At 49.6% G+C, this 14,687-nt stretch overlaps 1 long non-coding RNA gene across 1 annotated transcript in view; it reads right to left on the reverse strand.

The window, feature by feature from the left end:
• LOC143517527 (uncharacterized) overlaps positions 1-14,687 on the reverse strand; it is a 28,909-nt gene that overhangs the window by 5,157 nt on the left and 9,065 nt on the right. Inside the window, exon 2 of the long non-coding RNA XR_013131973.1 lies at positions 10,627-10,852. This is a non-coding gene — a long non-coding RNA (uncharacterized LOC143517527). The remainder of the gene's footprint in view (positions 1-10,626; positions 10,853-14,687) is intronic.

Consider the following 14,687-nt stretch of genomic DNA (forward strand, 5'->3'; position numbering starts at 1 on the left):
CCTAGAAGGGACGTGTGTGTGTGTGTGTGTGTGTGTGTGTGTGTGTGTGTGTGTGTGTGTGTGTGTGTGTGTGTACTAGTTCAAAATAATCTATGTGATATAAAACTTCATGCTACAGATTTTGTGTTCAGAGGTTAAAAGGTGCTTCTATGTGCTTCTATTCTGCAGCAGCAGGGTAAAGATGTTCACTTCACTGTGAGTACTACACCAAGACTACAGCAAGAGTACTACTACACCAAGAATACTACTACACCAAGAATACTACTACACCAAGAATACTACTACACCAAGAGTACTACACCAAGAATACTACTACACCAAGACTACAGCAAGAGTACTACTACACCAAGAGTACTACACCAAGAATACTACTACACCAAGTCTACTACACCAAGAGTACTACTACACCAAGAGTACCACACTGAGACTACTACACCAAGACTACAGCAAGAGTACTACTACACCAAGAGTACTACTACACCAAGAGTACTACACCAAGAATACTACTACACCAAGACTACAGCAAGAGTACTACTACACCAAGAGTACTACACCAAGAATACTACTACACCAAGTCTACTACACCAAGAGTACTACTACACCAAGAGTACCACACTGAGACTACTACACCAAGTCTACTACACCAAGAGTACTACTACACCAAGACTACTACTACACCAAGAGTACCACACTAAGACTACTACACCAAGTCTACTACACCAAGAGTACTACTACACCAAGAGTACTACTACACCAAGACTACTACTACAGCAAGAGTACTACTACACCAAGAGTACCACACTAAGACTATTACACAAAGAGTACTACTACACCAAGACTACTACACAAAGAGTACTACTACACCAAGAGTACTACACCAAGAACCAAGAGTACTACTACACCAAGAATACCACACTAAGACTATTACACCAAGATGACTACTACACCAAAAGTACCACACCAAGAGTACTACTACACCAAGAACCAAGAGTACTACTACACCAAGAGTACTACTACACCAAGGCTACTACACCAAGAACCAAGAGTACTACTACACCAAGAGTACCAGACAGTATCATACCACTAGTACCACACCACTAGTACTACACAATAAGTACTATAGAGTACCACACCATGGGTACTGCACAGACTACCACACCACAAGTACCACATCATAAGAATACACAGTACCACACCATTAGTACCATCTCACTAGTACCACGCCACTAGTACCACACCATGAGTACCAAACAGTACTATGATTAGTAGCACTTGCGGAGAACTATCAGTACATGCAGCACAGCTGTTCTCAAATCAGTGTTTGGTGTTTTTACACCCACATTGCTTTATTATAGGGATGCACCGAAAATTCGGCCACCGAAAATTTTCGGCCGAAATGGCTTAAATTTGCATTTTCGGTTTTCGGCCGAAATACTTTCATCACCGAAACAACACGGCCGAAACAATGTGCTGTGATGACGCAAGCAAAAATCGCCACCTGCACGCGCTTATTTGGATAAAGCTAGCAAAATTTTTCCAGTGATGGCGCCGAGGCAAAAGGACATTACACCAAAAATTATGGAACTCGTTGTCTTAGACGATCAGCCGTTCTCTGTCGTAGGGATTTCGTAAGCTAATAGAGCACTTTAAGCCCCGTTATGTTTTGCCGAGCAGACGACATTTATGTTTACCTGAGCTGTTTAATGTTGTTGCAACTCACGTCACGTTTTTATGAGAGAATTTATATTTATCTTTCAGGTCAGTCAGTTATAATTTAATTTAACTCGTATAAAATACATATATTTATCCTCTCAGATAAAAACGGTCTGCAAGCGAGTTAAATTTAATTAGTGGTCGGCCATTGTCAGCTTTATCGCCGTTAACGGCCCACCACTAATTTTATTTTATAATATGCATTACTGTAATGTCAGTGCTAAATAAATATTTTCAAATCAAATTTTGTAGTTGATTTATTCTTTAAAAAGCAATGCTTTGATTTTAGTGAGGTTAGCCATAAATCCAATGTTACTAATAATTGGCATAATGTATTTCGGTGTTTCGGTTTTCGGCCTTGGTTTCCTCATTTTCGGTTTTCGGTTTCGGCTAAGAATTTTCATTTCGGTGCATCCCTACTTTATTACCAACATTCACTAAACGCTCCTCAGATCTGCCACAATCGCCCTCACGAAACCACCTCAGATTGGCCAATTTACCACCTGTTGCTCTTGAGAGCATCACAGTCCCAACCAACCTGGCCCACTGTCTGACGGTCCATCCCCAAGCTGGGGGGTATTTTTACAAGCTCAAAATCCCTAGACGACACTTTCCACAAAAAAACAAGCCAAAGGCTTTTGGGCTAGATGGATGGCTGTGTGTGTGTGTGTGTGAGTGAGAGAGAACTACAATGTAGGGCAAGCAAAGATCTGGGCGGAGGAGTTTGTGCCCCCTCCCCCGCCCACAACCCTCCCAAGCTGCGATCGTCTCCCGGCTTGACGTGCTGTACCCATTATAATTTAGAGGGAGGTCTACCTCTCAGGCCGGTCTGTTATTTAGAGGAAGGTCTACCTCTCAGGCCGGTCTGTTATTTAGAGGAAGGTCTACCTCTCAGGCCGGTCTGTTATTTAGAGGAAGGTCTACCTCTCAGGCCGGTCTGTTATTTAGAGGAAGGTCTACCTCTCAGGCCGATCTGTTATTTAGAGGAAGGTCTACCTCTCAGGCCGGTCTGTTATTTAGAGGAAGGTCTACCTCTCAGGCCGGTCTGTTATTTAGAGGAAGGTCTACCTCTCAGACACACACACACAAGCTTGTGTATTAATATAAATAGGTTCCAATTCCATAATGATTTTAACTCACTACTTACTTTTAGTTTGTTGTGAACTTCTACAGTTCTGGTAGATTCCAAAACAGGACTCGGTTTATTTGTGCAACACAGATTTTGCTGAGTATAAAGACGTGAGCGAAAATTAGAGTAGGGCTTACTTTATCCTGAAGCGCATCTAGGCCTACCGCCTCTTTCTCTTTTTCCATCCATCTCTCTCTCCATCCATCCCTTCCTCCCCCTCTCCCTCAGTCAGACGTAACCCAGTTAAAGGCTGCTCTCCTGGGGAAGGCAGGCCTGTTCCTGTGGGGGTCTGGAGGGATCCACCGGCGAGGATGAGGAGGACGAGGAGGAGGAGGGGGAGGGGCCAGTAAACAAACATGCTGTGCGAGGGAGCCGCAAACAGACGACTGAAAAAAGTGTGTCAGACACGGCCGGCACGGGAGCTCGTGGGCTCAGAGTAACGCACAGTCCATTAACTAATCCTCCAAAGGACACGGACACTGCTTTAACGTGGACGGGGAGAGAGGAGATTCATCCTGATCACCTGCACGCTGGACACCCAGCCATCTCCTTCTGCCCTCACTGAGATCAACGTTCGCCACACAAACAGCGACAGTGATCTAATTCATTTACTTTCTTTTTTTTACCAAATTAAAATTATTCTGGCTTTGAGAGAAGGATTCATTTTGATTTTCAGAGAAGGCTTCATCTAGACTGTGCATGTTCTGTTTAGTTTAAGGCAAAAAGACCCTGGTGGAGTCTCATTCACTTCTACACCCACGTCTAACACCTATGTGTTTCAGAGGAGATAGATGTCTGGCATCATGTTCCTTGACTGGCCATGACACACACAAACAAACACACACACACACCCTACTTTGAGTCATCCTGCCACTGGCCTCCTGGTTGGCGGTAACCCAACCCAGCACACACTGCCAGTACCGGCCGCAGCACGGCGGGCTGATCGATAAACGATCTGTTGGCTGTCCCGATCATCAGCAGGCAGAATTTCTCAGGTTCACATTTGCATGTACAATCAAGTGAGGTGGAGGGTCTGGAGGCTCCGCTAAACCAGCCAGTAGCTCCCCACCACTCCCCCGCTGGAGAGACAGAGAGAGACGTGGGAGAGTGTCATGGGTGAGAGAGACGTGAGTGAGAGACGGGTGAGAGAGACGGGAGAGACAGGTGAGAGAGACAGGTGAGAGAGAGACGTGGGAGAGGGGTGAGAGAGACGTGGGTGAGAGACGTGAGAGAGAGACGTGGGAGAGAGACGGGAGAGAGAGACGGGAGAGAGAGACGGGAGAGACAGGTGAGAGAGACGTGGCAGAGAGACGTGGGAGAGAGACGAGGGAGAGAGACGTGCGGGAGAGACATGGGGGAGAGACGTGGGAGAGAGAGACGTGGGAGAGAGAGACGTGGGGGAGAGAGACGTGGGTGAGAGAGACGTGGGAGAGAGAGACGTGGGAGAGAGACAGGGGTGAGAGACGGGGGTGAGAGACGGGGGTGAGAGACGTCGGACGGAGAGACGTGGAAGAGATTAGGAGAGACGGGGGAAGAGACGGGGCTCTCAGCAGTGGTGTGTGAGGCCATGCACACACATGAGCATCACACACACACACACACACACACACACACACACACCACACACATGCATGCAAACACACACACAGAGTGAACAAGAAAGGAAACGGTAAAGAAAAAGGTTCTGAAAAAAATACTCGTACATGAACAACACAGATGAACACATGAAATAGGAACGACACACGTGAACACATGAAATATGAACAACACATGTGAACACATGAAAGATGAACGACACCTATGAATATACAACTTCATACAAAATTACTGACAGGCAAACAACCTTTTTTGAACATATCATTTGATGACTCATATCAAGGCATAGACAGAATCCAAAGTGTGGATTCACACACACACACACACACACACACACACACACACACACACACACACACACACACACACACACACACACACACACACCACATAGAGATTCTCTCTCCTCAAATAGAACACAGCGATGACTCATTCGCTGCACAGCTCTAACTGCACTGCCCTGGCAGATAACACACACACACACACACGCACACACACACGCACACACATACACATACACACAATTCCCTTCAAATATTAATGCACTCAGGTAATGACAGAAGTGTATGCAGCATGTCTACAGTATCTATAAGCTGGTGCCTTCCAGTACAGACATCTCACCCTGCAAACCCGCCCTCCACGCCTCTCACACAAGACCCGCCCATACCCCCCTCATATCATACTAACCCCTCCCACGTCTCTCACACAAGCCCCGCCCACACATCTCATACCATTCCCTCCCCACACCTCTCACACAAGCCCCGCCCACACCCCCACATCTCATACTAACCCCTCCCACGCCTCTCACACAAGTCCCACCCACATATCATACTAACCCCTCTCACGCCTCTCACCCAAGCCCCGCCCACACCCCCACATCTCATACTAACCCCTCCCACGCAAGTCCCACCCACACCCCCACATATCATACTAACCCCTCCAACACAAGCCCCGCCCACACCCCCACATCTTATACTAACCCCTCCCCACGGCTCTCACACAAGTCCTGCCCACACCTCCACATATCATACTAACCCCTACCACGCCTCTCACACAAGCCCCGCCCTCACCCTCCCACATCTTATACTAACCCCTCCCCACGCCTCTCACACAAGCCCCGCCCACATCCCCCATATGGGACACCTATGGGCCCGCTAACCGCTCACTCCGTACGGGACACCTGTGGGCCCGCCAACCGCTCACTCTGTACGGGACACCTGTGGGCCCGCTAACCGCTCACTCTGTACGGGACACCTGTGGGCCCGCTAACCGCTCACTCCGTACGGGACACCTGTGGCCCCGATAACCGCTCACTCCGTATGGGACACCTGTGGCCCCGATAACCGCTCACTCCGTATGGGACACCTGTGGCCCCATTAACCGCTCACTCCGTACGGGACACCTGAGGCCCTAATAACCGCTCACTCCGTACGGGACAGCTGCGGCCCCGCTAATCGCTCACTCCGTACGGGACACCTGCGGCCCCGCTAACCACTAACTCCCAACGTTCGCCCCCACGCACCTGCGGCCGCAAATACGGACGGAAGGTTGTGACGTGGAGCCGCCTGACGGCACGCAGCTTTGTGAAGGAGACGTGTCATTGGAATCGGCGTGATCGGTGGTTTTAATAAGCAGTAACCGACATCTGGCAGTCCGGTTTGCCAGAAGCGAGACAGGAGGCAAAAAAAATAAAAACAGCCAGGACATCACGAGCATCATGCGGTGTCAAATATTAATGCCCGCGCCTTGGGCTGGCGTGAGCGGCGGGAAGCAAACAGCTCCTCCTCTGATCATCAGAGATCTGGGGAATGATTTCAGACACAACACGGTATCCAGAGCAGAGTGGCGCTTCCTGTGTGGGAAGAGTGGTGAAAACCGGCGGCGGGCCAGGGCAGGCGCGCGAGGACACCCACGGGGGCTGATTCAGCCACTCAACAGCCCAGCGCCTAGCAGGCTGATTCACATCCGATGGGGAGGCGTGCTCCGTCCCAGGGCCCGGCCTGTCCACTGCACACGAGGGTCATGCATTTCTGATGTGTGTTTAAACATACGTTTAAAATGGCCTCTGAGAGGCGGAGCTCGGAAGGAGAAAGTACGGAACGACGCGGCAGGTGAGAGAGCCAATCAGGGCTCTTCCCATGACCAAAGACACTCCGCAAAGGCCAAGGAAACTCCCCCAAGGCTGAAGGTGCTAGATCGCACCATATTCTCTCCTGTTTCACGTCTGATGTTGATATTGGAAGGTAAACACCTAGGAGGGAACGCTACCTTGCAATTTCAGGTGATTCTGCAGCGTGAGGAAATGTGGTATGTCGGCGATGGCCAGGCAAGGGCTGCTCAAGTCTCCGCCACGCGCCTGTTTCCACAGCTCACAGTCATCAACAGTCGTTCAGTACATACATGCATTCCTTCTCCCGTGTACCCACAAACGTGCAGCAAAATGTCAGATACACAGAGGTTGCATGCGCACACACCCCCTCGAGGCAGTGGTGGTGAGGAGAGAATCGTGAGGGTTACAATTAACCCGTTATTGTTTATAAACTTTACAGTACATTTCCGTTTTTAAAAAAAAACAACGAAGGCACTGCAAATGTTAACGTGTTCATTTTGCTGTTCAAAAATGTCTTTCGGTGAGATAACAAGCAGAAGCAAGACGAGACGTATCAGACTTGAAAATGCGCTGGCGGATTTCACGGAAACATTAATCTCTGGACGCCGCACGTTGGCAGTTGAATGGGCGAAATTGCCTAGAACGTATTTAAGCGGAGAACGATGCGTTTTGGCGTTCCGAGGCCCCCGTCGTAGGACAGGCCACCCGGCGGTGTTCGCCAGACTTGGTCGCAGCACATCTTCCTCGGGACGGAGCTCCACCGTACTCCACACCACACGCACCACCAGCACTCCCGCGGAGGGCCAGGCCTATCAGAGACCCTCCCTTACACTGGACAAAGGGAGCGTGCTGGTTTTCCTGGCAATGAACACGGAAACACAGAAAAAAACCAAAACAAGACACCCCAGCAGGATGCCGAGAGCCTTTAACTGCCCCGCGAGCAGTTGGGCATGTATTGCTTTTTCAACGGAGTAAGGAAAAATCCATACGCAGCTCTATGTCAGGGGCACGTCAATAACCTACATGAGAACGCAACGTGGGATGAGTAATGCAGTGTGTGTCGTCTCAGGAGTCATTAGTTAACGCAGTTTTTTAATATGAATGATGAGTTCTGGGCAGAAACCACTTAATGTTAAAAACACAGACTTTGTTTTATTAATGTGTAATTACAAGAGATGGTAAAACCTGAATATTCCCAGTTAATAGCTGATCTATTTTTAAAGCCTAACTACCCCACAATCATATATCTCAACCACATTCATATACCAGCGTGACCGTCTGAAACGCTCCTCGAGGCCCAGAGCACGGCAGAGTGCTGACTCCTGACTACTGACTCCTGATGTACCGATGATTAAGGTGTCAGGCTTCAGCACTGCACCACACAGGGCTCCAGGTTTGAGGACTGTGATTTAACAAAACCACCAATCTGAGAGCTTCCTCTGTGTAGACGGAGAGACTGCAGAGGTCCTGGTGTTCCCTCGCTGCGACCAGGAGTGGGGAGCAGCGGTAGGAGGAGCAGGAGTAGGGGAGCAGCGGTAGGAGGAGCAGGAGTGGGGAGCAGCGGTAGGAGGAGCAGGAGTGGGGAGCAGCGGTAGGAGGAGCAGGAGTGGGGAGCAGCGGTAGGAGGAGCAGGAGTGGGGAGCAGCGGTAGGAGGAGCAGGAGTAGGGGAGCAGCGGTAGGAGGAGCAGGAGTGGGGAGCAGCGGTAGGAGGAGCAGGAGTGGGGAGCAGCGGTAGGAGGAGCAGGAGTGGGGAGCAGCGGTAGGAGGAGCAGGAGTGGGGAGCAGCGGTAGGAGGAGCAGGAGTAGGGGAGCAGCGGTAGGAGGAGCAGGAGTAGGGGAAGCGCAGCAGGGGCACAGCAGCCTGCTGGGAGATCAGCGTGGGGCTGTTCCTCCGAGAAACGCACACTCAGCGCCACCAAAGCACTGGAGTCTGCAGATGCCTTTTAAAAGCAAATGATGAAACACATCAGGTCTGAAAACAGAAGTGCTGACGAAGACAGGCACTCAGTAGTCTCAGCACCTCAGTAGTACGCTGGTCTGCATCTCTAGCCACTCCAACATTCTTCTAATTCAAATAAGAGATTAGGAACACGCGCTAAAGGTACGAGGGTACGGCCACGGAGCCAAAGGCACTTCTGCGTGGAGGACGTGACTTCTGTGTGGAGGACTGGTCCTGGTCAGGCACAGGGAGACTGCACACAGCCTGGGAGATGCCACACAGCCGGGGCTAGCAAGACAAATGATCCCCCAGTTCAAACTAACTTAAGAAAGACAACAGATTTAGCCTTGGATTTCAGAACCACCATAATGTTACACAGCATGAAGACTTGGACTCAGTTTCTGATGGTGTTTCCTGGGCCCTGTCCTGCCAAACAGAAACATGCCCTCCGTTGACCAATCAGAGTCAGCCTACTCCACTGGAACACTGTAAGCACTAATCAGAGTCAGCCCACTCAATTGGACCACTGTAAACACCAATCAGAGTCAGCCCACTCCATTGGACCACTGTAAACACCAATCAGAGTCAGCCCACTCCATTGGACCACTGTAAACACCAATCAGAGTCAGCCCACTCCATTGGACCACTGTAAACACCAATCAGAGTCAGCCCACTCCATTGGACCACTGTAAACACCAATCAGAGTCAGCCCACTCTATTGGACCACTGTAAACACCAATCACAATCAGCCCACTCCACTGTAACACTGTAAGCACCAATCAGAGTCAGCCCACTCCATTGGACCACTGTAAACACCAATCAGAGTCAGCCCACTCCATTGGACCACTGTAAACACCAATCAGAGTCAGCCCACTCCATTGGACCACTGTAAACACCAATCAGAGTCAGCCCACTCTATTGGACCACTGTAAACACCAATCAGAGTCAGCCCACTCTATTGGACCACTGTAAACACCAATCAGAGTCAGCCCACTCCATTGGACCACTGTAAACACCAATCAGAGTCAGCCCACTCCATTGGACCACTGTAAACACCAATCAGAGTCAGCCCACTCCATTGGACCACTGTAAACACCAATCAGAGTCAGCCCACTCCATTGGATCACTGTAAACACCAATCAGAGTCAGCCCACTCCATTGGACTACTATAAAGACCAATCAGAGTCAGCCCACTCCATTGGACCACTGTAAACACCAATCAGAGTCAGTCTACTCCACTGGAACACTGTAAGCACCAATCAGAATCAGCCCACTCCATTGGACCACTGTAAACACCAATCAGAGTCAGCCCACTCCATTGGACCTCTGTAAACACCAATCAGAGTCAGTCTACTCCACTGGAACACTGTAAGCACCAATCAGAGTCAGCGCACTCCACTGGACCACTGTAAACACCAATCAGAGTCAGCCCACTCCACTGGACCACTGTAAACACCAATCAGAGTCAGCCCACTCCACTGGACCACTGTAAACACCAATCAGAGTCAGCCCACTCCACTGGACCACTGTAAGCACCAATCAGAGTCAGCCCACTCCACTGGACCACTGTAAGCACCAATCAGAGTCAGCCCACTCCACTGGACCACTGTAAACACCAATCAGAGTCAGCCCACTCCACTGGACCACTGTAAACACCAATCAGAGTCAGCCCACTCCACTGGACCACTGTAAACACCAATCAGAGTCAGCCCACTCCACTGGACCACTGTAAACCCCAATCAGAGTCAGCCCACTCCACTGGATCACTGTAAACACCAATCAGAGTCAGCCCACTCCACTGGACCACTGTAAGCACCAATCAGAGTCAGCCCACTCCACTGGACCACTGTAAACACCAATCAGAGTCAGCCCACTCCACTGGACCACTGTAAGCACCAATCAGAGTCAGCCCACTCCACTGGACCACTGTAAACACCAATCAGAGTCAGCCTACTCCACTGGAACTCTGTTCTCCCTCCACAGTTCCTTTTAAAGCTCAGAGTCTCCAGAGTTGATTCCAGGAGGCAGCAGACCCTGAATCAACCTTAACTCTACTGGAGATGACGTACAAACAAGCGTCGGCATGGAAACACACACAACCTTGCAGTGTGTCCTGGGGAGGAGAGTTGTTGTCTTACCTGGCGTGTTGGATGAATTCATGGACAGAGCTGCCCTGTGTCCTCCCCTCTGCCTCTGACACTCAGCGAGCGACTACAGCCGGCAGCTCCTTGCACACAGTCGTGCTTCTCTGTGTGCGTGTGTGTGTCTGAAAGGGGCGTGTCCGTCTGGCGGAGGAGGATCAGCGGTGAGCGTCGGCGTCAGCCATGGCCGAAGGAGTCAGGTGAGCGTCAATGACGGACGTCACTGCAAAAGACACAGACGAGAAAGAGTTAAAACGCCGAACTTCCTGTCAACACAGCTGCTGTTTACGCGTTTCCCAAACGCGCCGTATCGAACCCGATTCAACTCATCTGCCAATACGAAAACCCATTCCAGAACTGGTCACTGAATTTTTAAATGGCACAAAGCAATCTCTGATGTCACTATGTGTCAGCATGCGTAAAACGAACAAAGTCTAAACCTGACAGAAGGTCTAAACCCGAGCACCTCTGTGAGAGTGTGGTGAGACTGTGGTGAGAGTGTGGTGAGACACGGTTCAAAAGTAACGGGGGGGGTGGGGGGACGACGACACACTGGAACATCAAGCCATTGAAGTTTTTTACAAATTATTACGAAACTGCATCTCTACACCTTCCTCCAGGTGCGGTTCACAAATCAGTGGACGTGAGGCACTCTGCAGCCGCCTCCTCTGAGAGAGAGAGAAAGAGAGAGGGAGAGAGAGAGAGAGAGAGGGAGAGAGAGAGAGGGAGCGAGAGGGAGGGAGAGGGGGCAGCAGACAGGCAGAGCACAGCTAATGGGGTGACTCATGCAGCCCCTGGTCTGCAGAGACAAGCGAACTGTAGTGCCGTATTACCCACGCTTGCCTAGCAGAGGCCCGGGCGCACGCAGCGGGGAACTACATTACCCACGCTGCCAAGTGGTAGCTGCACATGCGGCCGGGTACGATGGTACTATGATACCTACACTGCCCAGAAGCGAGTGCGTACGCTGCAGGGGTTTAACTTTACCCACGCTCCCCATGAGACTACAAGAAGCCTTAGCCCCTGGCTCACACACGGAGAGCACGCGTACTGTTGGCTTGCAGTAGCCACGTGCACGACAGACATGTTTTAACTGTCCCATCTTAAACACATATTACTGCCTAATAAATGGCAGGTTTGAAGGGGATGTCTCCAGCCTGCAGGTGTTTAACGATGTCGTTTGAAATGTGGATTCAAAAATATTGATCAGCAACATAACAGGGTGGAGACAGAGCCCCCCCCCCCCCCCCCCCCCCAAAGAAAAACAAAACAAAACCATGATTCAACACCATGACAAAAACTTTTTGTTTCATAAAGCACATCAGTAAACCCTATCCTTCAACACGGACGGTAAAGCGGTTCTAAAAACACTATAAAAAGAACAGGGTGATATTAACATCTACTTTATATGATTATTTGCGTCATCGTGACATGACATATACAAACACTGCAATTAGATTAAGCATCGGGAGGCTTTGATGAGACAGGAGGCTTTGATGAGACAGGATCTGGAGGCAGCTTTGGGTGCCATGCTTGCCTCTCCCGCAGTGTCCTCTGGCCCCACCTGCTGGCCAGAGTGTGCAACTGCGCTCAATTGAACCGGCTTCCTACTCTCTGGTGGGGCGCTTCCTGCCTCTGACCCACTGTCTGTTGACCTCACGTTTCCGGTACTCATCTCACTCACAAATAGCTCAGCACAAAAATACCATGAGCATAATGCATTTGGAACTGTTGCTACTGGAGATCTCAAATGTAATCCAGAAAATATGTAGGCTAAATCTAAATCAGTGATTATTAACCTAAACTTAGGCTGAATGAAAATTCCTATAGTACAAGTTGCCTCAGGTACTGCTGGGCAATACAGACAATAACAATTCAATAACCCAATATTCTCCAGTGATATCGCGGTATCTGGTGGTGTTTGACTTTACTCTAACGACGTTATTGAAACCACGCTTCCCGAATACTGTTACTGTAGCCCAAAAAACTTCTGTATAAATCAAAGCAATATGAATTATGCATGCAGTGTTTGAACTGGAAAAGTCCCACTTTAGCACTTAAAATATTTCACATTTAAGTTGCGAAACTGCTAGACGAACTCAAGTCAGACGCCTGAAGGCAGTGAGCTTGACCACTCCCCCCCCCATTTTAAGTATCTTAAACAGATTCACAAAGTGCACAAAACATCTTCCCATCAGCCGTTTTGGCTCAAGTGTGTGAGGCGTCATTCTGACTCCAGCCATGTGGCCGCACTGATTGGAGACTTCACTATGGTAGTTTGGGTTAAACCCGATTCTGCTTTCCAGATCATCAGTGTTTGCCATGGCGGCCTGTCTGAACATGAGTTAAAGGCCACTTGTGTTACCAGCCTTACCTGCAGCACCTGCACTACACGAGGCAAATTGAGTCTGTGTTTAACTGAAACAAAGACCAAATGACACGTGTTGCCTTTAGTTTTGGCGTTAGCTGGCACTCGGCAGCCGCTCACCTCACCTCCAGATGCTGACCCGAGAAGGTGCCCCAGCCATGAGAGCAGTCAGAAGCTAGAAGACTGTTCTCATGATCGTCATCTACCGCGAGGTGGAGAATACCATGTACATAGTATTCTAGGACCATACTGTTAAATATGACGATTCACACAGTGTGAAATCAGTACCAACAGCACAACAAGCACAAAATCAACCAGTGAAGACACGCAATCGGGTTGAGGCCTCGTTCACGAGAGCGGACGGAACAGAGTTCTGACATGTTTGGACCTCTATTGAGAATTCAGAATTGCATGACATTTCGTCTTGGGGGTTAAATTTAGAACTTCATGTTCCAAGTCGATAGCTGTAGATGAATCCCGACGTGCAAACCTCACAGGAGGTCTGGGTTTGACCGTGCCCTAGCCGTGGGCCTTAGCCTCAGACTTCTCTTTGATGGCTAGCTCTCGCACTTGACCAGGGAGCTCGGACTTCAGGAGGGGACAGAGCCGGGACACGCAGTGAGTGTGTGTGTGTATGTGGGGGGGGGCTCATCATCTTCCTGTCTGCTTACGTAAGCTTTACCCAACTCAAGAACCACCACTTTTACACAGGAAGGGAAAAAAAAACTGGCTCAATAAATGAGGTGTTTGCTGGACTCTGGTGTTCAAAGGACACACTTTCTTTGCGAACGCTGTGTGTTCAGAAGAACAAGATTAACCTAATTACAGAGAACATGGAGGTTTAAGGATCCCTGGGGCGTAAGAAGAGTCTGAAGCTTAAATACTAACATATGACTGAAAAACAAACCACCGTGAGGGATGAATGTGCACAGCACACGCACGCTGTGTTTAAAATACATCATTCCAATGTCATAAATAAAAAAAAAACAAAATGAAAAGATAAAAAAACAATAGAGAAAGATTACACTAAGATTAGCAATGAACACTATTATGATGGAATGGACGTGTTTACTAGATCCCTCCGCCAGGTCCATAATTATCCAAATTTCTCCTTGCGATGTAAATGTTTACTCTTTCTGGAGCTGCTCTCACAGGCCCCACGAAACAAGCGACCGTGAGGCATGTGACCAGTGGAGGCACACAGCAAACCTCAGGACCGCAGGTGCTGGAGATTAGCTGCGTGGTCCAAAACCGCCCCCACCCGTCTCGGGTTTTACTCTGTTCCTGCTCCAAGCTGAGCGTTACCTGTTTCGCCCCATCGTTACAGGAGCGCCGTGGTGCGTGCTGGTGTGTGGACAGCAGGGTTGGAGCCAAAATGTGAACCGACCCCCAGGACTGGGTCAGGAACTCTGCAGTACCTGGATCGCAAGCTCAGTGGAGTGAGTACACACACGCACACACACAGAGCTGCCGGAGGGCTCTGCACTGGTCTGAGGCAGCTGGCACTCTGCTGTAAGTCTCACCACTGAAAGCCTCTACATCTACACTACTGTACACCCCCTCTCTCTCCCACTTCAACTCTCACCTAATATTTTCTCTCCATCTCTTCCTCTCTCCACCTTTTCCTCCCTCTCTCTCCATCTCTGACCGGCGTTTAACACTCTTAAACAGGACCTGCCTCACCTGTGCA

This window comes from Brachyhypopomus gauderio, chromosome 6, assembly GCF_052324685.1.
Source record: "Brachyhypopomus gauderio isolate BG-103 chromosome 6, BGAUD_0.2, whole genome shotgun sequence".
In the NCBI taxonomy this organism is placed as follows: Eukaryota; Metazoa; Chordata; class Actinopteri; order Gymnotiformes; family Hypopomidae; genus Brachyhypopomus; species Brachyhypopomus gauderio.